The sequence below is a fragment of the Pinus tabuliformis genome, chromosome 7 (genome assembly GCF_031772625.1).
Source record: "Pinus tabuliformis cultivar Carrire ecotype Pingquan chromosome 7, CPIR1, whole genome shotgun sequence".
In the NCBI taxonomy this organism is placed as follows: domain Eukaryota; kingdom Viridiplantae; phylum Streptophyta; class Pinopsida; order Pinales; family Pinaceae; genus Pinus; species Pinus tabuliformis.
The window spans coordinates 2,050,202,922-2,050,230,900 of NC_142293.1; the positions used below are offsets into that span (position 1 = coordinate 2,050,202,922).

Genomic DNA, 27,979 nt, shown 5'->3' on the forward strand with positions numbered 1-27,979 from the left:
TCAAGAGTAATTCCCTTGATGCATCATCTAATTCAACAACTGATCCATCTGCAAGTTGTTGAAAAGCACTCCTTTCAAGCAAATTTTCCATGGCGCCTTTCACTAGCAGGCGATTTTGTCCCATTGGTTCCATGACAATAACACCCATGGATTTTCGATCACAATCAAACTCCAATAAAGCCAGCCTCTTTGATCTTTGTATCCACCAATCATAATTGCCCAATTGCACTGTGCCACTATTGAGAATGGCACTTGTATCACCTACCATTGGGTCTGGAACTCCCATTTTTTTCAACCAATACCTTCAAGGCTGCCTCAGTGGGAATACCAATAGCATGGAACTGGTGACCTTGACAAGATATCCCTGCATCATTGCAAACTACAGCAACTTCTACCAGAGTTTCTAAATCCTCCCCCATATTATGTGCAGGCCAATCCAATATTTTCCATCCTCAGGATTATATGTTGTTCCTTCAACAATAAACTCTCTAAGTGAACCAGCACTGTGCCCTATGACTATAAACTCACTGACAGACATCTGATTGGTTGTAAGAGTACCTGTCTTATCAGAGCAAATCACTGTGGTGCAACCCATAGTCTCCACGCTCGGTAACTTACGCACACTAGCATTCTTTTGTGCCATCTTACGAGTGCCAAGAGCCAAACATGTAGTAATCACAGCAGGCAATCCCTCTGGTATAGTAACAACTGCCAGAGCAACAACAATCTTAAAGTAGTACATACATTTCTCAAAGGAAAACCTGATATTGTTTTAGCCACCCATCTATGACTTCCCATGAAAGAAAATATTTGTAGTTCATGATCTAGACAAGAATACAAATGGCACCAATCACTGTTGTCAGTCTTTCACCAAATTCATCTAACTTCCTTTCAAAGGGGGATCATGACATTCCATTGAAGCTTCCTGAATTTGTGCCTGAATTTTACCTATTTCTGTAAACATGCCAGTGCTCACAACAATGCATGTGCAGGCAGCAGCAACCATTGGTAACTGTAGTTCCTGCAAACACCATGCATGCTTTTGACTGCAACTCATAGTCACACAGGGTGGTTGGATATGTTCTTTTGATCAAATTCTGAATTCAAACAGATTGCTCCATCATTAACAGATCTATAATGCGTTTAAAAAAACTCTGAAATCAACACTTTCAAGAACCCTGGTAACCTTGGACACGAGCTTTAACTACTTTTCTCATTTCAAGCTTGAATTTTGACAAAAATCTCGGGTTTCCCTTCTGCAGAGCTATTCTCTGCCTTTCCTGTAGACGACTTCCTGCAGAAAACGCCTGTAGAGTGCGACAGGCGGGAATTTTTTCAAGGAACTGAAGAGATCTCGAGAATTAAAGGCAGAAATCAGTAGAGCACCATTGTTTAACTGATCTGGATGGTGGACATGTGCTTCAGTTGACCGCAGTTGAACAAAGAGTGGTGAGAGTTTCAGCCGAGCGTCCCTTGAATTACTGCGTGACTTGTGGTGAGGTGGCAAAAAACATGCGCGCTGGCTTTTTCGAACTGAAGCGATGTTATGAACTGCATGTCTTCTATTTGTTAATCAATTGATGCCCTGTTCACTAGAGTTCAACACATCTACCATTGCTTGTGTTTCTCAACTTCCACGTGAATGGTTATCCACGCAAGCTACGTGATTTTTCATGAATGCTAGAGTACTGGATGTCAGGTTAAACTTATTCTATTCGTGGCTTAATTCCACCATCCCATCAATTCATGCAGTTTTCAAATTAAATCTATGCAATAGAAGAATGAGATTGTAGGAATTTACAGGGTAAGTTCCTCAGAAAGAATACCAAAAGGACACCGCTCACAACCAGATCTCAAATCAATACACCAGTATTTTTGACGTGGTTAAAACCCTTAGAGTGCAAGGAGGGAAACAGTCCACGGCCTGTCCCAACGTGGGTACAGACAATTTATTAATCAAAGAATGAAAATTTACATAAGCTTCTCTCATGCACGGATTACCCGAACAATGACCCTCCATGCGCTTTAAATAGAACTCATGGACCAATCGGGTGTCAAGCCACGGATCAAGTGTCGGTAATACCGAGGTGAGAGTGAACCGTCGGATCACTACATATCGTGACCGTCGGATTGTAAGTTACAAAATGTACAACGGTAAAGAAACACACTTTACCTAACTCTATACCTAACTCTAAACTAGACCAAGTTGAACTTAACTATATCCTATGTGTCGGAATATCCTAACATCCCCCCTTAAGAACAACTTGGGATAGGATTGAAGGATTTACAAATATGACACAATAGGAGAAGGAAGGAGGCACTAGAGCCTATCCCCCCTTAGTGACAACTTCCTGAACTCCAAGCATATATCGAAGTTTAGTGAACTTCGCCTCTGTGAGAGCCTTTGTGAAGATGTCTGCAACCTGATCATCTGTTGGACAATATTGCACTTCAAGAACATGGTCATGAATGAGCTTTCTGATGAAGTGCATGTGTAGTTCAATGTGTTTGCTGCGCTGATGCTGGACTGGATCTTTGCATAGCTGAATGGCACTTTGATTATCACACCAAAGTGTGGTTGGATGCTGCTGCTCAAAGCCAAACTCTGATAGGATCTGACGAAGCCACAAGGCTTCCTTACTAGCTTCCACGGCACCACGATACTCTGCTTCTGCTGACGAAAGAGAAATGGCAGCCTGTTTCTTACAAGCCCATGTAATAGGTCCTGAACCAAGAGTGAAGACATAACCGGCAGTAGACTTCCGATCATCAGGGTCACCAGCCCAATCAGAATCAGTGAAACCAACTAACAGAGGAGCTGCTTTGGCACTGTAATGAATCCCAAACTGTACTGTACCTCGAACATAACGAAGTATTCTTTTAGCTGCTTTCCAATGACTTTCACGGGGGTTTTGCATAAAACGAGCAACAAGGCCAACAGCAAAGGAAAGATCAGGACGAGTATGGGTTAAATACAAGAGTTTTCCTACAAGTTGACGGTATAAGGTAGCATCAACTTCAGGAGAAGTACAAGAGACTGAAAGTTTGACTCCAGACTGAAAGGGAGAAGGGGCTGGCTTACAGTCTTCCATGTGAAAATGACGAAGAATATCACAAGCATACTTGGACTGGGAAAGGGAAATACCCTCCTTGGATTGCAAGACTTGAAGACCGAGAAAATAGTGTAAGTGTCCTAAGTCTGTCATTTCAAATTTCTTTTTAAGGCTAGACTTCACATGGTTTATAAGGTTGGGATCACTACCAGTAAGGATAAGATCATCAACATAAAGAACAAGGATGATAAGAGAGTTGCCCACTTTCTTGGTGTAGACAGTATTGTCAGAATGACACCTAGAAAAGCCAGATTCTAAAAGAAAGCTATCCATTTTGGCATACCAAGCCCGAGGAGCTTGCTTGAGACCATAAAGGGATTTCTTAAGTCGACAAACAAGGCTGGAGTCTGTTTGTATGAAGCCAATGGGTTGTTCCATATAGATTTCTTCCTGCAAGTCCCCATGCAAGAAGGCAGATTTAACATCCATCTGATGGACTTCCCATTTTAAAGAGGCAGCAAGGGAAAGAACAAGGCGGATAGAGTTCATTTTGGCAACAGGGGAGAAGGTTTCAGTGTAGTCAATGCCTTCAACCTGTGAAAAGCCCTTAGCAACTAGACGAGCTTTATGTTTATCAACTTTCCCATCTGGTCCATACTTGGTTCTGTAAACCCATTTGCATCTAACAAGTTTGCGTCCCTTTGGTAGAGGAACAAGATCCCATGTATCATTTGTCATCAATGAATGATATTCTTCATTCATAGCTGCTTCCCAATGTGGATGGCCTGAAGCTTCTGCAAAAGTGTCAGGATCATGATTTACTGGAGCTTGAGCCAGTAAAGAAGAGGCTCTTTCAAACTGAGAACGTGTACGTCGCTGATCTGTAGGATCACCGGCAAGATCACCTGCTGCATCCCGAGTAGCACGGACCCATCTTGGAAGTTGAGGATCCTGAGAAGGTGGGGGAGGATTATCATCCTCGCTTTCATCATCAGAAGAAGAAATGTTTTCAAAGATAGAAGAGATAGGAAGAGGTGGCACATCCGCCGGACTAGGCTCGCAGGCCGATTTATTTTCATCAAATTTTACATCTCTTCTAATGATAACATTTTTGGACTTAAATGGAATAAGTCTATAACCTTTTACATCTTCAGAATATCCAACAAAAGTACATTTCTCACTCTTAGGTTCTAAAGCTTTATGCTTTTCATCTGGAATATGGGCCCATGCTTCACTTCCAAACACACGAAAGTGACTTACATCTGGTTTAATGGAACTCCAAGCTTCTTCTGGAGTGATATTCTCTAGAACCTTAGTAGGAGTGCGATTGATTATATAATTTGCACAATTAATTGCTTCGGCCCAAAAACTAAGACTGAGTCCTTTAGATTGCAGCATACAATTAGCCATTTCCTTTAAGGTGCGATTTTTCCTTTCAGCTACACCATTTTGTTGTGGAGTGTATGGAACAGTATGTTGCATTTGAATTCCATTTTCGGTGCAAAAGTTGATGAATGCGTTTTTAACATATTCTCCACCATTATCAGTTCTTAGCTTAAGAATTTGATGTCCAGATTGTTTTTCAACAAATGCTTTGAAGGCCAAAAAAGTGCTAAATACTTCGCTCTTGAGTTTTAAGAAGTATACCCAAGTGCGTCTAGAGAAATCATCAATGAAAGTTAAGAAGTACTTGCAGCCAGAGAATGAAGCAACAGGAAGAGGACCACATAAATCACTGTGCACAAGCTGTAAAGGGGCTGAGGCGTGCCAAGAGGCACGTTTGTCAAAACTGTCCCGATGATGTTTTCCGAGTACACATCCGGAACAAACACCATCTTTGCAAGATACCATAGGAAGACCTGTCACCATATTTTCTTTACATAGATGCTGAAGGGAGCGATAGTTTAAGTGACCAAACCGCTCATGCCAAAGTTTGCTCACTTCATCATTATGAGCAACAAATACTGAGGGAAGATGGGATGACCCAAAGTTGTGAAACTTATACAACCTTTTGGAATCATCAGCAAGACCAGTAGCTAGAATCTGTTTAGGATCTTTTAGATCCTTGATTACAACATCATGAGGTGAAAATTCAACAATTTTACCTTCACCTGAATGAGTTATCTGATAGACAGATAGAAGGTTGCAGGATAAGTTTGGAACACATAATACATCATTGAACTGACCATTGTCTAGATGAACAGTTCCAGTCCCTACAACATTAAGAGATCTATCATCACCAACATATATATTTTTGGTGTTACAATCATTTAAAGAAGAAAACATGGCTTGGTTTTTGGCCATGTGACAAGAGGCTCCAGAATCAATGAGCCACTCATGAGAATGAGAAGAAGAAGAAGATACATTTAATGCATAACCAGACTGAGATGATTGACGATGACATGCAGAAAGTGCCGTTCCGGAAGTTGAAGTTGAAGTAGGCTCCAGATGGATGTTATGTTTCTTCATTGCGGCTTCCAAGGCTTCCATCTTCTTAAAGCATTTAGATTCTAAGTGGCCATCTCGATTACAAAAGTTACAATGTCTGTCAGTCTTCTTCCATTTGTTTTTATTGGTCTTGTCATTTTGCTGAAATGATCTTTCATCTTGAGGCTGAGTTGGTTTAGGACCATTCCTTTGAGGATAAGACTTCTTAGGATTCTTTGAATTTGGTTGCTGCTGGGCGGCTAACGCTTTCGAGGAAGAGTTTCCAAGATTAAGAAGACCAAGGTGTAAGAGTTTTTCTTGTTCTCTTATTAAGGAATCACAAAAGGAGTCAAAGGAAGGGGGTTTGTAGTCTTTGCCTTGACAAATGAAAGCTTCCCTTGTAGAATGGAAAGTGGAAACAAATACAGAGTAGGCTGGTCCCAACTTAGTAAGGATGGAATAAATAAGGTTACCATCTTCTTTCTTAACTTTAACACCTTCCAAGAGATATCTAAGGGTCTTGAATTTGGACAAGAAATCTTCAATGCAAGAAAAATTATTAGGATCCAAAGTAAGCAACTCATTCTCAAGTTGATGGGCTCTAATTTCATTTTTAATCCCAAAAACTTTAGCAAGTTTTTCTAATGCTTCATGAGGAGTTTCAATTTCTGCAATGTGGAATCTAAGATCAGGAGAAACAGACATTCCTATCAAACCACGTGCTTGATCTTGTCTATTTTCCCATTTTTCGGCCTTGTCTTCATCTTTGGGTTTCTTCTCTTGGTCTGTGGCTATTCTGAAGAGACCTTTACTTCTAAGTAAATCTCCCATGTAGGCTACCCATTGGAAGTAGTTAGTGCTGTCAAGAATGACTTGGCATGGACTTTCCATTTTTTGAAAAAAACTGAAGCTGAAGATGCTGAAAGTAAGTGGTCCAATGGATAGATCTCGAAAAAATAGGCGGTTTTAAAAAAAACGGCTCTGAAAAAGGCTTCCGGATGAAGAAGTTATGGCTTTTTGAAAAAAAATTGTTGACGTTGCCGGCAAAGTGCGCGAATGTGCGGGAATGAAAAAATCCGCCCCCACAAAATGGAGACTTGAACCCAAGACCTCTACTCTCTTAAAAAGTCTTTGAACCAATTGATCTATACAAAATATTTGAGAGAGAGAGAGAGAGAGAGAGAGAGAGAGAGAGGGGGGGGGGGCCTCGATTTGCGTGCTTGCCTTGGGAAGGCTCTTTTCCCCTACAAAACACAAAACACAAAACCCAACACGAATATGCAAAGAAAAATGAACCTTACGGCTCGAAGTTAGCTTTAGCCAAAAAACTAGAATTTTTTAAAAAAAATCTCAAAGTTAGCTTTTACCGAAAAACTAAATATTTTTCTCAATGTTTCTGATTTTCCAAGATCACACTAAGGTGCAGGGAAAAGAGCATACGCATGAGAAAAATCCTTTCTTTCTGTTTCTGATTTGCCCAGATCGCACAGAGTCGCAGGGCAAAGAGCATACGCAGAAATGAAAGGTATAGATCCGGGAAAAAAAAGGCTAAATAAACCGAAACCGAAATAAGCAGAGAGAAAATGACAGTAAACTGCAAAAAAAACACTGTATACCTCCCGATCTGAAAAATGACGCAGCTAGGGCTACCGGAAACCTTTTCGCGTGAAACGAAAGGGGTTCCTCACTGAAACAGATGCTCCGAACGCAACAGAGCAGTCCTCTCGGCCCGAAAGCAGTCAGAAACAGCAGATCTAGGAAACGACAGCCGCATGCAGTTCTACCGGCTTCAGATTTGGATCACCAACGGACGCGGCCCTCAAATAGCTCTGATACCATGTAGGAATTTACAGGGTAAGTTCCTCAGAAAGAATACCAAAAGGACACCGCTCACAACCAGATCTCAAATCAATACACCAGTATTTTTGACGTGGTTAAAACCCTCAGAGTGCAAGGAGGGAAACAGTCCACGGCCTGTCCCAACGTGGGTACAGACAATTTATTAATCAAAGAATGAAAATTTACATAAGCTTCTCTCATGCACGGATTACCCGAACAATGACCCTCCATGCGCTTTAAATAGAACTCATGGACCAATCGGGTGTCAAGCCACGGATCAAGTGTCGATAATACCGAGGTGAGAGTGAACCGTCGGATCACTACATATCGTGACCGTCGGATTGTAAGTTACAATATGTACAACGGTAAAGAAACACACTTTACCTAACTCTATACCTAACTCTAAACTAGACCAAGTTGAACTTAACTATATCCTATGTGTCGGAATATCCTAACAGAGATCAGTCACATACCTCGAAGTTGAATGGCTGCCATGAGCTGTTGTGGGCTGTCATTGCTGCATGAATTTGATTTTATGGTTGCATGATAGCTTGGTTGCTGATTCATGGCTGGTTTCCTTGTGTAGGTGTCCTTTGGCCAGATGCATGCAACAAGAGTTCATTTCCATGTTCAGATCTGCACCCTCAAACTGCTGCCATTGAATTTTCACAGGACCAGAAATTTTTTTCGCCATTTCTCCCAAACGGTGAAGCGGATTGATCTGAAACTTGGTGAGCATGTTCCTATCATCATTATGCATCTCCCATAGAAATATCGTGATCAACGGATGCACGGATTTCGAGAAAAATGGAAAATGGCTGAAGATTTCAGAGCTCTATTTCTCGGAAACCGTGCATCGGAATCGGCTGAAACTGCTTGGGTAGGTTACTATCACCCATGTGCATCTCCCCATGAAACAGGTTTTAAAACAGATGCACGGATATGGAGAAAATGCAAACATGGCTGATGGTGATGGAGGCTGATTTCTTGGAAACCGTGCACCGGAATTGCATGAAACTGCTCAGACATGTTGTCATCAACCTTGTACAATTCCCCATAAAACAGTTTGTCAAATGGATGCATGGTTTTCAAGTTATGGCAAAAACAAATTCTGCTCTATGTGTTTTTGCTTCAAGGCACTTTGCATTTTGGTTGCATGGGATGAAAAATTGAATTTTGGTTGTGATGCAGGTATAGAGATGATGGAGGAGGAGTTGGAAGACTGCATGAGAACTTCTGAACCTTTGAGGAAGCTACCATGCTTGCCAAACCACTTTTTGAAATGCATGCCTCGTTTCCCACAATCTCTACAGGAAGTTCCTGTAGAAGCACAATGAGAAGCACAAGGAGGTGGAAAAAATGATGGAGAAAGGCAAGGGATGGACACACAAGTGCTTGTAGGCCTAATCAACAGAATCCCACCATTAGATTCACTTTTGAAATTGGATTTGGCTCGTCCAAAGCTTCTACAGGATGTTTCCTATAGAAATACAGAGCTTCCTGTAGAAGGCACAAGAAAAATTCCTTTAACATTGATTTGAGTGCTCCTCCTGACCTGCAATGTCATTGCTGCAACATGAAATTATTCAATGGAAATTAGCTTTATTTTTATTTTTCTTTTTCTCTCTTTTTTTTTTTGAAAAACAACTAGGGCGCCTCATGGAGGTTTTCACCCTAATTGTCTGCCCTGAGCGCCTCCAAGGAAGGTTTTCACCCAGGGATCTTATTCCATTTTTATTTTCTCTTTTTTCCAACCCATTGACCGCCTCATGGAGGTTTTCAACCAATGAGCCAATCTAAGGCGCCTCCAAGGAGGTTTTCACCTAAGATTTTTATTTTTCTCTTTTTCATTTTTTTTTTCTTTTTCTTTTTTTTCTTTTTTCTTTTTTCCTTTTTTTTCTACCCTACCCTACTTGAAAAACAAAATCATTTTCAAGTATAAGAATACTTCCAATGGAGCCATGTGCACATCGAGATTAGAGAAAAAACGATGTGAAGGCTCGAAATGCATGCTTGGACAAGTATCCAGATCTCAGAGACCAAATGATCTGGCGTTGAAGGGATCAAACAGAGCTGAGGAAGAAAGTACTGCTGCAACTTAGTGACCTTCTGAAACCATATCTCAATATAGCTTTGATATCCTTGGTTCTTTTGTTGATCTGATCATTCTTCATGTCACCTTCTATCATGACCTTCTGATCTTCCTCTTTTTGTTGATCTTTCTCTTGAATACATGGAATATTTGATGGTAACCATGAGGGAACTCTCTCGATCTCTGATTCTGATCTCTTCTCTTCATCAAGTGCAGCCCATGGTTCTTTGATCTCCTCTTTGGAATCTTCTTTTTCCTTTGGTCCTTCAATAGAATCTTTGTTTTGCAACACTCTTCCTGAGCTTTGGTGAAGATCATTGGGCTCAAGAGGAGTTGTTTGGATATGTTGTGCCTCAGATTTGCAATGGGGTTGAGCTGCTCCATTGTGTGGTTTTGGAAATGGTACGGGTAGTTGAGTGGAGGTGTGAAATTGAGATGGAGATGGATGGCATTGTGGTTGGGTAGGCATTTTGGGTTGCCTTGGTGGAGGAGGAGGCGATGGTTGTGGATGAGCAGGTGGTGGAGGAAAATGAGCGGGATGAGAGTTGTACTGGGGCCTCCACTCCTGATAAGGTGCATTCCACTGAGGTTTTGGCTGAGCATAAGAGTGAAACGAATGAGCAGCTGGTTGGGCATAATATGGATCTGTGAAGGAACAAGGAGAATATGACCAAGGAGGAGGTGTAGACCAGGGAGGATGAGCAGGGGGATCCCAAGAAGGCATGAAAGTGGCTTGATAGGGGTCATAATAGGTCTCGGGTATCCCTTGTAGTTCCTGCTGGTAAGATCTAGGTCCATGTGGCCTCCTTTGGTTCATATAGTGGAGTGATTCAGTGGCTCCTTTGGCTCTCTGATATGCAGCTTTAATTCCGGGCAAGGAAGGGCACTGATCTGTAGGATGGTATTCTTCACATACAAAACACACTTCTATGGAGTACAATGGACATTCGTTCCTAGGATGCTTTCTAGTGCACCTAGGACAAAAGATGACCAAAGCCCTCTTGGCTTCTTCTTGCTTCTTCTCGATCCGCAAGGTATCCAGTTGCATGGCAAGAAACTGCCTCATATCACTCTTGAAATCTTCCAGCTGATTTGCAAATTCATCTTTGGATAGGGGACTGCTCCCAACATTTCTGCTTGTAGCCATTTGCTCCAGAGGAATGGTTTCTTCTTCTTCTCCCCTAGAGGTTCTTTAAATATGCCTTGATGTCCACCCAGGGGTTCTTTAATCACAGCCATCGAAGAAGAGATAACGTTGGCTGTGTGAAGCAGTGGGGGTGTTGTGCAATCATTTTTCTAACTTACTTCTACTCCTACAAGGCATGAAATGAAATATTTTTGGTTGATTTCTGTTTTTTTCTACTTCTACTTGCAAAACTGAAAAAGACTGAACTGCAAATAACTATCTTGCAAAAATGAAAATGCGGAATTGAAATGAAAGCAGGAAAGGACTAATCTATTTTGCTCAAATCAAATTGCAAGAATGAAATGTTAGGCTACGCTTGCGGAATTGAAATGCTACCCTACGCTTGCAGAAATGAAATTGCGGAATTGAAATGCTAATCTATGCTTGCAGAAATGAAATTGTGGAATTGAAATGCTAATCTATGAAAGCGGGAAATTCTAATCTACTTTTGCATAAATGGAATTGCATAATGGAAATGAAATAAACTACTTAGCAGAAGATTGCAGTGGAAAATAGAAGAATAGCAACAATCACCAATACTCTGTCGCTTCCCCGGCAACGGCGCCAAAAAGATGGTGGGCTCCAGTATTGTAGCAATAATGCTACAACTCCTGGAGCTCCCTATCTCTAATTTTATCAACCCGGTAGTTCGTACAAACTTGGAAGCGACGGTGTTGTATGCACAAGTACTAGCTCTTGTCGCAGCTGTCACTTGGTCAGCTGGCACAAGTCCGCTAGGGCTCAAGCCAACTTCTATATGCTCTCAGAAGAATCTTTTTAACTGATGGACGAAAGCTAATGCAAAGGAAGTTAATCTACTTGCGAAAAGAAACTTAAAGCCAGAAGGAAACACAAACCCTAGCAAACCCTAGCAAACCCTAATTCTACCAGCTAGTCCTACTGATGCAAAGGAAAGAATGCAAACAACGAAAAGAGATGCCATTACTTCTAGGAAGGTAAAATGCATGTGTCTAAGTTATCACTATCTGAAGAAAACATCTTTTTGTATTTTTGATTAAGTTGTTGAAATTATCATGCATGTGCTTCTAACTAGTTTTCCACTGTGCAGGGATGGATCAAGGGATGAAATGCTTTGGGAAAGGTTGGGATGGTACAAAGAGGGTCTAAGGGATCCCCAGTATTCTTTCTGAGAGTTTCACAAAGTCTGGATGACATGCAACCGTGTTCATGAACTTCTACAGGAAGTCTGCAGGGGCTTCTACAGGAAGTTTCTACAGGATGTTCTGTAATTCTTCTACAGGATGTTTACGAATTGGATTTTTGAGGATGGATGGTTGATGGAAGATGCATGGATGGTTATGGAGGTAGGATGGGGGTTTGAAGTGACCTAGGAATTGATGGATGGAGTGGTGAGATGATGTGGAAGGCTGATTTGGCTTTAAGGTAGTTGAGACAACAATGGAGAAGAAGGTAGGGTAACGTGGCAAAAGAGCAGATGGGAGATAAGGGAACATACTTGGTGATGGAGGAGCTGATCTGGACGAGGCCCAGATGAACGAGGAGGTGATGAAGGTGATAGAGATGCCCTGCACAATGCTCATTCAAACGAATCAATGAATTCTTGCAAACAAACCAAGTCCTAGCTAACTCAATCCAACTGTCAATGAAATGAATAAACAACAGCTTTTTTTGGAAAGAGAACCATATAAATCACGTGAGCAAGAACATGCCAAAAGATCTAAATGCATAACAAACTCCTACCAATCTATGATAAACATGAAAAGCTACTTGAACCATCAAAAGAAACCTAAGTAACAAAGCACGAATTAAATCTAAAGAGCAGATTTCAATTTAAGAACGCAGCAAACACATAAAGATAAACAAGGGAGGTACTGAGCGCTTGAGATGGGCCCAACCCCAAGAGCTACAACCTCCCACAAGAGAGATTTAGAGCTGGTGAAAAGCTGGATTCATCTTTATTAATCAAGAATGAAGAGTTACATCAAAACTGTCCACAGGGAGAGCTTGAGAATGAGCTGAAAGCAAAGCTAATCTATTGCATAAAAATCGAACTACAAACTAGCTAACTAATGGCTAAAACAAAATGACTAACTAGCTACAAAAATTACTAACCACTAGCTAACAAATTGACTACCAACTAGCTAACCAAAATGAGGCCCTAAGCCTTCTTATTTATATAATTTGAGGACCCAACAGTCCTCCTAAAATTTAGGGACTTGGCTGCCCAAGACTTATAGTTAACAGCAGTCCAACTTGACTTGCTTGGCTGCCCTTGAGCTGATTGATTCGGTGGCCCTTGAACTCCGAGTTGATGGTGGAGAATTCGAGGTAAGGGCCCATAAATGAGGGGGACACCTTCCTACAAATCCTCTAGCTTGTTCTCCCACGAATTTGGCTGCCAAGTGCTCATTAAGACCTTCAATTTTTTCTCCAAGTTGACCAAAAAGGCTACACAAAGCACCCATTAGACTTGTTGGCATAATGACTAACCAAATTCACTCTATTAACATAAAAATAATCAAAAACATGAAATAAACAAATGAGAATGGTGGACTAAGCCAAATTAGGAGGTTGAATGAGCCCAAATATTTGTCCATTTTTGGGGCTCATCACCTCTTATAATCCCTCTCACCGTTAATGCATGTCTCACGAGGTCTACTCCTGTATTCCATAACCTAACCTCTGAAAGCTCCCACAAACTTATCCATTGCTACAATAAGCTAGAGTGCACATACAAAATATTGTTTGTGGATACTGAAAAATCAATCTTTCCACATTTAAAATGACAAGACCATAATTGGGTTGTTTGACCCTCATTACTATTTATTATGCCACCTTGCATGAAGAGAGGGATAGTTGGAAAATCTAGCTAATTTTTTTGAAGTTTCATGAAACCCATGAGAGTATTAATCCCCCATTGCAACTTAATATACGGACAAAGAAAATCCCAATCATCACATGCCATGCATGTATCTAGGAAGCTCGTCATTCCTGTTTCCAATATCCACCATGAATTTGTTAACCTAGAAATACTTGAACCATAAAAAAATTTGAAACATATTGGGAGACTTAATAAGCAATTATACACTCTATATAGATGTATCCACATTACGATGTCCATAATATTTTGCAAATAATACATTTAATCTTTTTGTAACTTCCATTCTATCCTGTAGAGGCCAAGGTAGATCAATATGAGTATTTGGACAAGAACGACCCATGTTTTTGGTCCACAACTCCATTCCCGTCCCATTTAGTATGTAATCATAACCTCTCAAGAGATAATAAATATTTGATGTGATTCCTTTTGGTCGACATCTATCACAACTTTATAAATTATATGTCCATTGATAATTATTTGTACAAAATTAACCACCATTAAGGAATCTCCTATGATCTGTAATAACTTGTATCCTTCTCTGAGAGAAATTTGAAGTTTTGTTTCAAGAGCCATGAACTCAGAATAATTGTTATTGTCCACCCCACAATACTTAGCATAGATTCTCAAGAGATTTAGTTTATCATGCTAGAAAATGCCTCCAAACCCTGCAATACTTGGATTTCCTTCAGAATCCACATCAAAGTTTAATTAAATAAAATGCATAGGAGGAAACCTATGACTTGATATATCAATAGCTTGTTTATTCAGGATCCTTGTAGGTTTTCTAATAACCATTATTTTATGTAGGCTTAGATTTCGAAGCATAGGAACCTCCATGATTTCAAACTCTAGATCTTTTGATGTCCAAGGTATGATCAAGAGGTTTTCTCAAATGTTTGAGAAGATTTGATCCAATCTTTATTGGATTTCTATTCTTATCCCTGATGATTCAATGATTACACTCCTTCCATGGATTCCACAAGATAAATCCCAATGTAAAGTTCCTATCTCTCTTAATAATTGGATTCTTGAAACGACTTATGAACCTTTGAATCATTGTTTCCTGAGTGATCTCAGTAGGTTCCTAGAAGTTGATAAAAATTATAGGAAGGAGTTTCTAGACTTTTATTGCATAAATGCATGAAACAAATAAATGATTAAATGATTCCTCTTATTTAGCACATAGATAACAAATTGAAGGCCCTTCCATGACCTTCTTATGAATCCTTTCTCATGCCAAAATATGGTTCTATGAAATTAACCATAAGAAGATATATTTTTTTGGCCAACCTACATCAATCTATATAGACATCCACAACGACACCTTGTCCAATTTGTTACGCACCACAAAAATCAAGTAGGCCTCTTTAACTATGAAGGAGCCTATAGAAAGAGTTCCCCATCTCAATATTTTAGAATCATCTTAGGATCTGATCATCCTTTGTGACAAATCATTATGCAATATTTCCCAAGGGAGACTCTTTAGAAATTTGGTCGAAGCTTTCTTTTGTTTCCAAGATCTCCAAGATTACTATCCCCATCTCCTTGCCAATACTCTATTCCTTTTGTAAAACCCATATGCTTCAAGAGCATTTTCATTTGTCTAAGAGTAGGATCATTCTTCAACCTTGGCATTTGTTTCCATGCTTCATCCCAAAAATATGCCAGCTCTCTTGACTTAATATCCCATAACACATTATTTTGTATCAATATCCCATTGATGTTCGCCCAAACCCATAAGTTGGAACCTGGAATATTTTTTATCATAATGAAGCATATCTTACTATGTATGTAATGTGACATATTTCCTTAACAAAATTTATATCAAAATTTGGTCCCCTCCTTGCGCCAAAAGTAGTATTCATGATTTGAATTTCAGGATCTTGTAAACTTAGGCCACCTGAATGTTTGGTTAAAATAAGCTTCTCCTAGCGATGTCATGACCATCGCCTAGCCTTTTTGGCTCCTTACCATAAAGCATCAGTCCATAAATATCAGAGTTTAGTTGCAATAGTTTTTGGAAGAAGCATACCCACAATCTGATATACAAGAATGGCTTGTAAGACTGTCGTAATGAGAACTAATATTCCTTCGAGATTAAGGGTTGTAAAGGTCCAATTTTGAATCTTGTTTAACAAATTTACGATTAAATATTTCCGCTAGGATCTCCTTTTAAGATATAAAACCAATGGGATCCCAAAATATGTGTGGTGACATTAAAAAGTTCAAACATTAAAGGTGTTCATGCATGTCACATAGGTCGCTCAAGTTTGTAAAAGTGTTTTTTTTTTTTTTGTTTTTTTATAAAAAACAAATACTCGGGCTTATTAAAAAAGAGTTATAAAGTTGTTTTTTCAAAACTAAAGTATTGGAAAAGATTTTAATATAGTCTTTATTTAAAAGGTTTCTTAAAAAGGTATATTAAAGGATTTTTAAGAGGAATTTATTGAAAAGGGCTTATAAATTTCTCTAGTAAATTTAGAGTTTTATAAGGGACTTTTTTGAAGAAAGATGGTTTTCTCAAATTTCTAGTTCCATTCTCCAAGGAAGGATTATGATGTGTGGGTAACTAATATGGTGACCATGTTGCAGGCTCATGATGTTTGGGATTATGTCTAGTTTGGGTTTTTAGAAGTTAAAGATGAAGTAGAAGAACAAGCTCTCACTAATGCAAAGAGGGAGTTATGGAAGAAAGACAAAAGGAATAATGCACAAGCATTGTAGCTTATCCAACAAGGAGTGAACCGAGAAGTGTTCCATAAAATTATGATCACGTATTCAACAAAGGAAGCATGGGAGACCTTGGCGACAAGCTATAAAGGTATGACCAAAGTCAATATTGTTAAGTTGCAGAATACTAGGAGAGATTTTGAAAACGCACAGATGAAGGAGACAGAGAACATCGATTCTTTCATGAATTGAGTCATGACTATCGTAAATCAGTTAAAAATTTATGGCGAGGAAATTAAGGATCAAGTGGTGGTTGAGAAGGTCCTCGGATCTTTGTCTACCAAATTTGATGTTGTGGTAGAAACCATAGAAGAATCTAAGGGTTTGAAATCATTGACAAGTGATGAGATGATGGGATCACTTCTATCACATGAGGCAAGGATAGATAGACATAAGGATTCCACTTTAGAAACCACTTTCATAAGTAAGGTTTCTATTTCAAGAGACAGAGGTCGAGGTAGAAGTAGACTGAGAGGCATAGGACATGGCTGGAGACATGGTGGTTAGAGAGATGGTTGAGAAGAGCATGAACGTGAATGTGGAAGCAACAACAAAAGCTTCAACAATAATCAAAGAGTTGACAAATAAAAGGTGAGATGTTATTACTATAATAAATTTGGTCACTATGCCAATGATTGTAGGAAGAGGATTGATCCAGGTGGATGTTGTTGGCCACCCACCTATTACACTGGTACCCCACCACTGTCTCTTTCAAATTTTCAGTTTCCTTAATTGTAGCACAATCTACTATTTTTGGCAGTTTTTCGGGTCATGAACTTCCAGAGGCATTTTGAGGCCCTAAACGATGTTTTTAGGGAAAATCAGGGCCAACAAGTACAATTGACAAGTGTTGGTCGATTGAAAGTTGTATTCCTCGGATAGATATTTCTAACGAGGTATTGTGCACAAAAAACGGAGATTGTATGCCAAAGTTACAACCCCGTGAAGTTGATGTACCAATTTACATAAACGGGGCCTATACTTTTGGCGCTTTATCTCCTAGGGTTAGGTTTTTGGATGTTTAGGGTTTTCCATTGTTTCTCAATAATAAATAGGCCTCCAAGCCTCATTGTAACGTAGTTCAAAGGCATGTAATCGCCACATCTCTTCTTAGAGATAAGCTACAATCGTCCGAGGTAGTCTTATTTCCATTCTATTTGTAAGCATATTTCAATATTTGATATTAATGAAATGAAGTGTCATTTCTACTACATCTTTGTATTTATGGTTATATCTTTAATTTTTTGCATTCCTATTTAAATTCGGATCTAGGATAGCTGATCAAGGAAACCGGAGAACTAATGTCACTACAAAGAGTACTAAATCGATGTTCCTAGCTTGCCATATCATGCATGAACTTTATAATAATGTGCGGCTATTAGATAGCGGTTGCAATAATGTTTTGGAGAATTTAGTATCTACGAATAAATACTAATTCCCTAGATAAGTAGTTGTATCTAGAACAACCATTTAAAGCATTTTAGACTTTTCCTATAAGCAATAGATAAGATGAGAAGATAGAAGGCCTACCTATAGTTCTGCTTTCCTCTCGTCTCGCTTATATCAATTCCGTCGCTCCTTCCCATACTTAATCCGCTTGAGAGGTACCCTGTAAACACAATAGAAGACAAAAACCGATCAAAGAATACGATCTATTGAATATAAGTGAAAGGAATCAGATACAATTCACAAACATAAGCATTATAAAACAATACAAACATATGGGAAAAAGGTTCAAACACTTTATTAGATAGAAGAAGGAATTACAACCACTGGTGTTTGATTCAAAGCCATTCCTCCAGCTTGGATCCCATCCAAATCACATCAAAAGCATGACAAACTTGTAGCTTCACAATGCTTCAAAGCCAAATCTCATAGGAGCATTATCTCCTTACAATTCAACATAGTCCAACCCCTAATCACTTAGATGAGTGGTCAATTTATAGGAATATGAAGGAGTTTGTCATAAATGGTGGCATTGAATGGCCTTTTGTACTTAGAATTAGTTCCATGGAGGAAGGGATGAGAGGATAGGATGCACCTTAAGTCATTCCTCATCCATTTTCGAGCTCATAGGAGTTGATAAGTGAGGGAAAATTCTAGATGACTCCAAAAGATAAGAATATTCCCCAAACCCTATGTGAATTTCACTCATTCTTTCCCAGTGCAGGTGAAAGGAAGCCTAAGTGCTCTACAGAGCACCTTGGCAGTAGAATTAACTGCTCTATAGTGCACCTTCATAAGGGCTTACCTACGTTGGTCCCTTTAGAGGCTATTTCTGGATTTCTTCAAGTCATGAAACTGTATAGGAAGGAGGCATTCAAAGGGATGACTTGTTTTGGGCATGAAGCAACTGAAATTAGGGTTTGATGAGCCCTAAAACATTGATATCAATGTTGAGATTTGATGAGCCCTAAAACATTGATATCAATGTTGGGATTTGATGTGCCCAAATGGATCTGTAACAACTGCCTCCTAAAGCATGAAATCAGAAAAATGCCAATGTCAAATGAAATGCTTTATGATTTGATGAGGAGGTATCAAAGTGGAAGGTGACTTGCATCAATTATAATACATATATCATGATATTTGATTTTACATGAATTGCTGAGGGAAGGCATACCCATGCTCAGCTTATAAAATTTAATCATGTACATAAACAATATTCTACAGATATAGACCCATGATCGGAATGACCATCAATGTAAAGCCCTTGTACATATGATTTAGTAATCCTAAAATTGGAGCTTGGATGGATGAAACTAGATATGGGGTCTTCAATCTTGTTCAACCGTTCGCTCAAGTATGAGTCTAACCATGTGAATATGTGATCTGAAGTTGAACATGGGAAGACACCATCTGATTACTAGCGAATGATGTAAGCTATTAAGAGATGTGAGAGAAATCGCCGATAATGATAATAATCCTCAAGGTACTGTAGTACATTCTGCATGGTGTGAATAGATGATTTGATGTCAAACACCATACAAAGTCTTTCGGTCAAAGGCCATTGATGTATGCCTATCACTGGAAGCGAGAAACATGTCGTTGATGCATGCAAGCTTCAAGGTACTAAATGGGTGTTTCTAAGTCAACTTCTTGGATAATGTGCTGATGTCGACAAGAAGCAACTCGTTGCATGAGGCCTTGATGTATCCCACACCAATAACACGAAACGAGTGTAGTGATTTTAGAGATGGAATTTGAATGACGACACAAGGTTCAGGAATGGCAGTCACGAAAATGAAGGTTTATGGTATTGTAAAGGATGAATTCTATTGAACATATCAGTGACACTAAATGAATTGGTAGCATTGACCGAAAACCAAAGTAATGGATGGTGTGATAGACCATAGGTATGATAACGATCAAGCAGATAACCCAACCCACATAGTCTGAATGAATTGGCAGCATTGACCCAAAACCAAAAGTGATGGATGGTGTGATAGACCATAGGTATGATAACCATCAAGCGGATAACCCAACCCAAATAGTCACGGAGATGAAGTGAAAGTGTCATGTTCAAGAGCAACTTGCTACCATAAAGTGGTTTCCCCTTTTTCCCATTGTCCCCAGTCATTGTTGACCAGTACTTCTTTATTTTTATCAAGCTTGAGGAGGATAACATATTCTTGTCGTACAATTTCACCCTTCAGGCGAATCCATCGCTATTTGATGTTTTAATGAGTCTAGCGAAGGTGAAACTCAGTCTTGTCTAGATGGACAAGTCTATCGCTATTTTATTTTTAACGAGTTTAACGAAAGATATAACTCGGTTCTTTTCATGTTTAGAGAGTTTGAAAGGTGACAAAAAGAAAATCCACAAGTTATTTTTCGTAAATTAATCTCTCAAGTCTGAAAAAGCGTAAAATAATACAAGAGAGATATCGTTTCCAATTCGTTAACGAGCTGGAAAGGACAAGCACTCGAAAATATTTTCATGTTTAGAGAGTCTAAAAAGAGATTAAAGAGGACTCTGCTTTGAGGAACAAGTGGTGTCTAGCATAGCAACTGGTTTCGGTGCTGTGGGAACTTCTCCAAAACATGTTGATTTATGTGAAGAGGCTAGCTAATAAGATCACTCATTGCAACTGTTCCTAAAAAAGGGTAAAACAACCAAGTGAAAGCATATGAAAGGCCAAAGGGATGGTGGCGATAGGATGAAAACAACCAAGGCTCATCTGACTAAAGAGCCTGATAGAATGGCAATCATGAGGGTTAAAAGTGGAAATGGGTTCAGTTTTAGACAAGCTTGAACCATAGGGAACTATGCTTGGGTTCAGTTTCATGTTTACACAGGCTTGAAACAAAAAACTATGCTTGGATTCATTTTCATTTTTACACAAGCTTGAAACGAAAAACTATGCTTAAATGCAGTTTCATTTTTACACAAGCTTGAAATGAAGAACTATGCTTGAGATTGGGTTACATGCCCCTAGCATGATGAAAGGGAGAGTCTCCTGTAACCAGATGGAAGTCGTTGTGGTGAGGTAGGACAAAAAGCTATGCTTAAATTTAGTTTCATTTTTGCACAAGCTTGAAACAAAGAACTATGCTTGAGATTGGTTTACATGCCCCTAGCATGATGAAAGGGAGAGTCTCCTGTAACCAGATGGAAGTCACCGCAGTGAAGTAGGATGGTTATCCAACACCTTTTTGGCTTCATCCAGATAGGGACAAAGGTGAATGGGGTGATTCCCTTCACATAACCTACATGGAAACTTAACTTTACCTCTAGGTGCATGCCCCCAAAGCTTCATTACATTCACCTAAGGAGATTGCTCATGGCTATTAAGTGAATGGAATGAAGGTTCTTTTACGAGATCAAGTGAAAGACTTGACTGGGATTTTACGAGATCTAATCAAGGACTCGACTTGGAACTTTGCTCCAAGGGACCTTGTTTTATTTTTTAATGAGCTGGATACAAGGAATTCTTCTCATATTCCTTGTTTCATTTTTTAACAAGCTTGATACAAGACAAGGAACTATGCTCATATCCTTGGTTTCATTTTTTAACTAGGTTGACACAAAAGAAGGAACTATCCTCGTATCCCTGGTTTCATTTTTTAATGAGGTTGACACAAGACCAGGAACTATCCTCATTCCCTTTGTTTCATTTTTTTAATGAGGTTGACACAAGACAAGGAACTCTCCTCGTAGACCTGTTTCATTTTTTAATGAGGTTGACACAGTAAAAGAACTATCCTCATATTCCTTGTTTCATTTTTTAATGAGATTGACACAAGACAAGGAACTATTATCACCCCAAGAAACTCTCATAGGTTTTATATCAAAGATGCTCGAGAACATTACAAACTCAACAAAATGTTGGATAAATGGTGGATGAATGAAATAAATGCTGCATATTCAAGCCAGATAACCACTTCTACTGTGCTTGACCCCAGACATGGGCGAACACCCCCAGACTACAAGGATTTTAACCACCAATTACTCACAGTTTAAAAAACAATGTGATGATGGAGAACGCTAATCACACCAGCAGATGCACAGGACCCTATGATGGCCAGTTGCAACTTGTTAAAAGGTTTGTAAACCTATTTTCTAATACACAGATAGGATGACAGCTTTCTGGCATTAAAATAACAGAAGCCTGCAAAAAAATTCAATGATACATGCTAAATACTAACACAGAGGTGGGATGATAGCCCCTCTAATGATAAGTATTAACAATACATGAATAAATGCAAAACAGGCACAACCTTGAACAAGAAGAAGAAGTGGACAGTGAGCAATTAACAACAAAAAGAAGCTTGCATTAGTTGAAAATGAAGACCAAACGCTACAGGTATCATAGCAATTACAATCTCCAGAAGTTGAACCTTACAGTAAAATCACACTCATCAACCTCAACAGATCTTCTTTTTGGGTTTATATAGAGGTTTGTTACAAAATTGCTCTGCTACGCTATACAAGGAAGGATCATAATGAGCCAACAACCATATTAATTTTTTAGATATGGGGCTCTGCTGAAATCTGCTGGTTTTAATGAACAAATTGGCCTTTTCTGATATTCTGAAGTCCTTCTTGGGTAGATGGAGTAAATTTTGGATGAAATTCCATGCCTGATAAATGATTTTCACTACTCGAGGTCATCCTTTTTGTCCTTTACAGTGTTGTTGTTTGGATATGGTAGCTCAGGATTTAATGCAGAGAGTACTGGATCATGGCTTCATTTCTCCTTCAGGAGCGCAAAACAGGCCGCAGGCGTAAACAAAATGACAGAGGTAGACTGAGCGGAGGGACGAATCTCAGCCGTCGGATCACAAAAATCAATGACGAAGATCGCTTGAAAATGGGTATCGGGAGATGGACGATCGAGGTTAATGAGGGTCGTTGGATCATCGTTGGGCAAATCTGACGGTCATCGCACGCGAAAGTTGCATGGATGATAATGGCTGGGGAACAGCAGTATAGTGGGCGAGCCGTTTTCCCGCACCGCTTATCGGGTGGCGGTGGTTTACGTATAGGGCGGAGCGACGCAATCAAACAACGACACATGGCCATAGGGTCCAGCGGGAAACTTCCTCCCCCACAAGCTATCATGTGCGCAGCTTGCAAGAAAAATACTAGCGAACACCGTTGGATGATGAGACGGGCACGATCAGATGGTCAAGGTAATAAACTTGCGCTTCGGGGTTGATCTGACAGGTAACGGTCTCGGCGGGTTATATGATTAAGACTTTATAGCCAGGGTTAAGATAAAAATAGGTTAATGCACGGTTTTAAACGGTTATCGGGGTTTATAGGTTTTAAACCAAAAGAAGCCCAGGAGCCCGAAAAAGGGTTTAGGCGAGCTTTGAAAGATTATAGAGAAAAATGATAATAGTAGGGTTAAAGGAGGGTGAGGAGAAATATGGAGAAGGAGGAAATGCAGGAAGCGGGAGTTATAAGGGAATGAGGCAAATGAAAAGGGTAAGGGTAAAATGGACTGCCACGAGCTCCTTAGCAACCAAAACCAGCAGTGTCCAACTTGATTTTAACCTTTAAACACTGAAGCTATAGCAGAGCTAACACTGGCTCCTTTTGTGGTGTAGATCCTCCTTGTGAGGTCTCAAGAACCTGCAGACCAATGCCTTCGCACAAAACCAGCTTAAAACATTTTCCTAGTATCCATTGGGCATGGAGTCAAACCAAGTCTATGCTAAAAGAACACAATTATAACATTAAGGCTGGAAAACTTAAAACTTCAAAAACTGCCCATTTTTTGGGCCACCAAAATTATTTCCTGCCGTCCAGTTCATCATAGATCAGCAAGACAGGATTTATTTGATCCTCTACCTCTAAGAGTTTAGGGAATTTGAGCTTAATAGGTAGAAATGGATCAACCTTCATCTCCCTTCTGTGTATTTTCCTCCTTGGATGTTCTTTACAAGGGCCTTTGTACACCTGTTGAATAATCATAGCTGCTGTGTACCTATTTTTATCTTCTATGGCCTGCACAATAAATATGAATGATGTACCAATGTGTTCATGTGTGGAGGACACAAATACATTATCTTCTCTCGAATCTTTGTCTGAACAATCCTGATCTAAGGAGGAATTCCAAGACTGCACATCCTCTTCCTCTGTCATCTGATAAGCTGCCCTTTCAAACTGTGTGGAGGCCATCTGAGCAGGTTTTAGACTATCAAGATTGAGATGATCTGTTTCAGCCTTGAGAATTGAGCTATTTCCTGCCTCAGTGTTCAAGGGGCAACTGTGAGGGAATTTTACTTGAGCAGACAGAGGGACAAAATATGATGGGGAGCTTTCCTCTCCCTTCTTTATCACTGGACTGGGGATGATAGCAGGTTGGCTAATTTACAGATTTTTATAGCCATGCAAAGATGAGCTGGCTTCAGGCACAAATTCTTGGAGGATTAAGGTGCCTTCTGTTGATTGCTGCTGTTGATATGCTTGTTGCTATATAGCTACAACAAGCTCACGAGCAGTGCCTTTGGATATTGCTTCTTCATAGAAAGCTCTGGTTAGGAAAGGAGCACCTTCCAAACCATGGACCTCCTCCTCTTCGTCGGGATGCTCTTCTTCCATGACTATATTATGACAAAGGGTCTTCGCCCTTTGATATTCGTTTACATCTTTGTTTCTCTGCAAAATATGCAATTGCTCCTGTGCTCTTCTATGTGGATATAGCTTTGAAAGAGTAAAGGAACAAGGAGCTCCTGCTTCCTGAGAATATTGCTCAACTTTTAGCTTGGAAACTTCAGAGGTCAAAAACTCGATCATCCTAGCTAATTCATTGATCTTAGGCTCTAAGGATGATGAGGATTCACCTCCCTGTCTTCTCCTTTCATTACCTTCGAGTCTTGCTGCAGCAAAAATATTGCTTCTACTTCAAAGGCTGCAGTTTGCATCTCAACCAAAGAATCACATCTTCTTTCCATTAACAGCAGGCAGAATTGAGAATCAAAGGCATTGGCATAAGTGATCATGGTAGAAGAAGGGGTGGGTCTTACTTCAACTAGCATTCTGCTGTACATAAGATTGAATTTGATGTTAAAATCAGACAACAGCTCACCATCTTCTCTCTGCAAGTTCCCAACTTCATCATGAAAAAAGAGCAGATCTGTAAAAGGACTCTACATGCTCTTCAGCTATTACTCATTCTGCACCAGTAAACTTAGGCATAAATTCTTGATAATCTCCTACAGGCATGGCATTCAAAGGGGTCGGCAAGACTAAGGTTCCATACCTAGCAGCAATTATTCTTTCTATCTTTGTGAGAGCTTGCTGGCCTACCATGGCTGAGGTAAATGGAAGGATACTGGTAGACTGAGTGATATGAATCAATGAAAAGAATGACAGGGATAGAGGAATATGATGGATAGCATGGATGCTTCTTTCAACTGAGGTCCGAAAGGGAAATGAATAACAACGAGTTGTATGAATCTCTAAAGGTATTTCTACACTGGCAAAGATACATAAAAATTCTAAAGCTTACCTGATCCTGGTGCTCCGTACTGCGATACTTTCTTCTGTTGAACGATCTTCTCAGGATCAGGCACTAGTTGAGCTACTGATTTCTAAAGATATCTCTGAGCATGCCTCACCAACTGCACCAGAACTTTAATGTGGAGTCGCCAAAACACGGTCTTCCTCCAATGGAGTCACCAGATAGATGATTACAACCAAATATGTGTCCAAACCTTGTCTATCATCAAAGCTTGGAACTGTGTCGTTCTCCCAGGGAAGCTGAGCTTCAATTCTCCTCTCCCCGAAAACGGTGTCAATTAATGTTATCACCCCAAGAAACTCTCCTAGGTTGTATATCAGAGACGCTCGGGAATGTTACAAACTCAACAAAATGTTGGATAAATGGTGGATGAATGAAAGAAATGCTGCATATTCCAGCCAAATAACCACTTCTACTATGCTTGACCCCGGACATGGGTGAACACCCCCAGACTACAAGGCCTTTAACCACCAATTACTCACAGTTTTAAAAATAATGTGATGATGGAGAATATTGATCACACCAGCAGATGCACAGGACCCTGTGATGGCCAGTTGCAACCAGTTAAAAGGTCTATAAACATTCTAATACATAGACAGGATGACAGCTCTCTAGCATTAAAATAACATAAGCCTGCAAACAAATTCAATGATACATGCTAAATCCTAACACAGAGGTGGGATGACAACCCCTCTAATGCTAAACATTAATAGCACATGAATAAATGCAAAACAGGCACAGCCTAGAACAAGAAGAAGAAGTGGACAGTGAGCAATTAACAGCGAAAAGAAGCTTGCATTAGCTGAAAATGAAGACCAGAAGCTGCATGTATCACAGTAGTTACAATCTCCAGAAGTTGAACCTTACAGAAAAATCACACTCATCAACCTCAACAGATCTTCTTTTTGGGTTTATATAGAGGTCTGTTACAAAATTGCTCTGCTACGCTATACAAGGAAGGATCATAATGAGCCAACAGCCATATTAATTTTTTAGATATGGGGCTCTGCTGAAATCTGTTGGTTTTAATGAACAAATCAGCATTTTCTAATATTCTGAAGTCCTTCTCGGGCAGCTGGAGTAAATTATGGATGAAATTCCATGCCTGATAAATGCTTTTCACTACTCGAGGTCGTCCTATTTTTCCTTTTCCGTGTTGTTCTTTGGATATGGTAGCTCAAGATTTAATGCACAGAGTACTAGATCATGGCTTCATTTCTCCTTCGGGAGCACAAAATAGGCCACAGGCGTAAACAAAATGGCGGAGATAGACTGAGCGGAGGGACGAATCTCAGCCGTCGGATTACAAAAATCAATTACAGAGATTGCTTGACGATGGGTATCGGGAGATGGATTATCAGGGTTAACAAGGGACGTTGGATCACCGTTGGGCAGATCTGACTGTCATCGCATGCGAAAGTTGCACGGATGATAACGACCGGGGAACAGAAGTATAGCGGGCGGGCGGTTTCCCCGCACTGCTTATCGGGTGGCGGTGGTTTACTTACAAGGTGGAGCGACACAATCAAACAGCGACACATGGCTGTAGGGTCCGGCGGGAAACCGCCTTCCCTGCGAGTTATCACATGCGCAGCTTGCGGGGAAAAGACTAGCGAACACCGTTGGATGATGAGGCGGGCCCGATCAAACGGTCAAGTTAATAAACTTGCGCTCCGGGGTTGATGTGACAGGTAACAGTCTCGACGGGTTATATGATTAAGACTTTATAGCCAGTGTTAAGATAAAAACAGGTTAATGCGGGTTTTTAAAGGGTTATCGGGGTTTATAGGTTTTAAACCAAAAGAAGCCCAGGAGCCCGAAAAAGGGTTTAGGTGGGCTTTAAAAGATTTTAGAGAAAAATGATAATAATAGGGTTAAAGGAGGGTAAGGATAACGATGGAGAAGGAGGAAATGCAGGAAGAGGGAGTTATAAGGGAATGAGGCAAATGAAAAGGGTAAGGGTAAAATGGACTGCCTCGAGCTCCTTAGCAACCAAAACTAGCATTGTCCAACCTGATTTTAACCTTTAAACACTGAAGTTGTAGCATAGCTAACAACAACTATCCTCATATTCCTTCGATCACAACTCATAAGTGGTCATGAAGGAGAGATATGGTTCCAATTCCCCCAATACATGATGTACAACATCACTGAATTGATCGCTAATTGATGTAGGTATGGAACGAGTTGCCACATAATTAACTTGTGGCAGGGATGATACCATTGGTACAAAAGGACCATTTAGGGAAGATGGTTGACTGGAAGCCATATTTGGACCGGGAAATGAAAGCTGGTCAATGGTGACAATTCTGCCTTCATGCCAAAAACAAATCACTCGAAAGAGTGTTGAAACATTAGCTCCCATATCATAAAAATAGTCACGCCCAAGAAGTGAATTGTAATCTAAAGGGGCTGAGAATACCATCACACTCAGATAAATGATTTTTCTTCCCAAAGTAATAGTAAACTGAGGGAGGATCCCTAATGGTTGAGTGGTTCCTTTGTTAAAAGCCAACAGATTCTAGGTAACAGGCACAAGTGATGGTGAACTGAGCGCTTGCCAAGAAATTAAGGAAAGGATACTCATAGATGCACCTTCATCTATAATAGTGTGAGATACAATCATATTACAAACTTGTACTATGATGTGGAAAGGCACATAAGAAGGAAGACAAAATCCTGCCTGTCAATTCCAGTCAAAGGAAGTGACTAGACTACTTGGAGGGGGTATCGTAGAAATGGGAGATTAACCCCTTGAGTTACGAGAACATGAGGATTTTCCTCCTGTCTTGATGGAATGGGAGGATTTCTCCC

At 39.9% G+C, this 27,979-nt stretch overlaps 1 pseudogene; it reads right to left on the reverse strand.

The window, feature by feature from the left end:
- Positions 1–257: 257 nt before the first annotated feature.
- Positions 258–24,954, reverse strand: LOC149256744 (calcium-transporting ATPase, endoplasmic reticulum-type pseudogene; annotated as a pseudogene).
- Positions 24,955–27,979: the final 3,025 nt, after the last annotated feature.